This window comes from Nannobrachium achirus, assembly GCF_963921795.1.
Source record: "Nannobrachium achirus genome assembly, chromosome: 6".
Taxonomy (NCBI): domain Eukaryota; kingdom Metazoa; phylum Chordata; class Actinopteri; order Myctophiformes; family Myctophidae; genus Nannobrachium; species Nannobrachium achirus.
Genome location: NC_137815.1, coordinates 842,788 through 845,287, shown reverse-complemented (window position 1 = coordinate 845,287; position 2,500 = coordinate 842,788). Strand labels below are relative to the sequence as shown.

Below are 2,500 nucleotides of genomic sequence, written 5' to 3'. Positions count from 1 at the left end.
GGGAACACCCAGGACAGTTTTTGAATTTCTTCATTCAGTATTTAGATATTTGATATTCATTTCCTCCCATTTTGCCCCCTTCCGGGACCTTCCTATGAAGTTATAATGGGTTTGTATAGGAAGGTCCTGGAAGGGGGGGAAATGAATATCAAATATCTAAATACTGAATGAAGAAATTCAAAAACTGTCCTGGGTGTTCCCAAATGCCTGATTAGACGATAAAATGACCAAAAGTTTTTTTGAAAGTGAAATATCCCTTTAAGAAGTCCTCAAATTGTCACTTTAGAGATGTGCAGATACCCTCTATACACTTAAACTTTATGCTGCTTTGAGTGAGAGAACAATGTTGCACATTAAGTTAATCATCTGGGGCCCCCCAAAATAATTTAGGGAGCGCTTCTTTTGCACCGTGCGGAGGTGCCGGGTGGGTGGACCACCTAAACCTAACCTGAACCCTAACCCTAACCCTAACCTCAGTAAAACTATGCCTAAACCTAACCCTAACCCTGACTCTAACCTCAGTAAAACTATGCCTAAACCTAACCCTAACCCTATCCTTAACCTCAGTAAAACTATGCCTAAACCTAACCCCACCTGCCAGCGCTGGTGAAACGAAACAGCTCCGCCTGGAGCTGTGGTGTGAATCCAAATCAGGCGCCAGGGACCTATCTGGCACACACATTTTGAAACAATCATCATAATTGTTCCTCACTAATTCTCATTATAATATGGTACCATTTTCTACCCAGTCTATGTGGCTGCAGACACTTCCGAAACCTGTCTATTTAATTTTGTATGTTGTTTTTATTTCATTTATTTTTTTATTAACGTGAGAACAATGACTTCCATTATAGCATGCTAACTTTCCAGGAATAGAAAGCCCTCAGTTTCTAACAGCGTGAATTCCCCATCGATGATGTCACTGGTAGGTGGGTTTCTGAACTGTCCACAGTAGGGCGTTCACCAAATATTCGAATATTCGAATATTCGAATATCAAAGTCACTATTCGACGTTGTTCACCAAAGTCGAATATTCGCTTATTATTATTATATATATTTCTTTAATTTATGAAAAATATATAGTTTATAAAGCTTGGCTAGATAGGAAGTCATAATAATGAGTTGTCAATGCCCCTGGTGGATGAATGTGTTAATGCTCTATACCAGGGGTTCTCAAACCTTTTTAGGCCGCAACCCCCAAAATAAACATATTTGAACTGGGGACCCCTACCCTGACAAACACTTGGAATTGTAGGTATTAATGTGACTCGGTTCCACAGATAAATATTGTGAAAATAGCAGATCTACATGCTCTACATCTGCTAGTTTCACAATGTTCACCTCTTGCTTACTTAATATTTAACAGTTTGGCCAGTCCTGTCCAATATTCGACTATTCGAATACTTTGAGGTCGAATAATTCAAATACTAAAAATCACTATTCGTGAATGCCCTAGTCCACAGCCCTCCTCTGAGACACTTTGTGGCCTTTTCCGCCAAAAGAACCTTGGTTCAAGAACCAGTGCTTTTCAACTTTATTGGAACCGTGGTTTGTTCTTGCGAACCGGCCGCGAACCGGCTTGCGTTTCCACCAGATTGAACCAGATTGAACCAGATTGAACCAGGGGAACCAAGGATTTTGTGGCTCCCGTTCCGAACCAACTTTTACGGTTCGGAACCATCTCGGTTATCTGTGGAAAAGCTCACCTCTGGTTCATCCCATAGGCAGGAGAAAGAACCAGAACCGGTTCTTTGCCGGTGGAAAAGCGCCCAGAGTGAGTAGACAGGTTTCTGAAATGTCCACAGCCATCCTCAGAGACTCAGAGGGGCCTTTTCCACCTGCAAAGAACCGGTTCCAGAACCAGTGCCGGTTCAACTTTCTTGGGAACCTTGGTTCGTTCTTGCGAACCAGCTTGGGTTTCTACCAGGTTGAACCAGAGCCAAGGATTTGGCTCTGGAACCACAAGAACCAAGGATTTTGTGGTTACGGTTCGGAACCAACTTTTACGGTTCGGAACCAACTCCAGTTCTTGGTGTAAAAGCACACCTCTGGTTCATCCCATAGGCGGGAGAAAGAACCAGAACTGGTTATTTGCCGGTGGAAAAGGCCCCACTGTGAGTAGACAAAAATAGTATCATATTGTTAGCGTTAGTGAGGATGGGTTATATGAAGATAGGTTGAAAATGTTGTTGTCCTTTAACAAATGTTGCTTGGGACCCGCTGGTACCACATTGAGAACCACTGCTGTATCGAGTAATGAAGTCCTGACGTTGTGGGTCATGGAAGGATGGAAGCAAATAGATACCATATATATTTTTTTGTCTCAAAAGATGCATTCATTATCTGAAGATTAAAAAGCCTTTCTCTTATTTAATTTTCTAAATTGAAAATTGATTTTATTTATTTTTTTAAATGTTAAATTCAAATGATCTTGTATGTATCATTTGAATTCCATACTTACTCTGTAGATTGAATGTAATTTGCTTTTCACATTTATTTT

The 2,500-nt window shown here is 40.8% G+C and overlaps 1 protein-coding gene across 1 annotated transcript in view; it reads right to left on the bottom strand.

Moving 5' to 3' along the window:
* Positions 1-2,500, bottom strand: part of ptprt (protein tyrosine phosphatase receptor type T) — a gene marked incomplete at its 3' end in the record, with an annotated part of 244,184 nt that overhangs the window by 122,374 nt on the left and 119,310 nt on the right. The window lies entirely within an intron of this gene.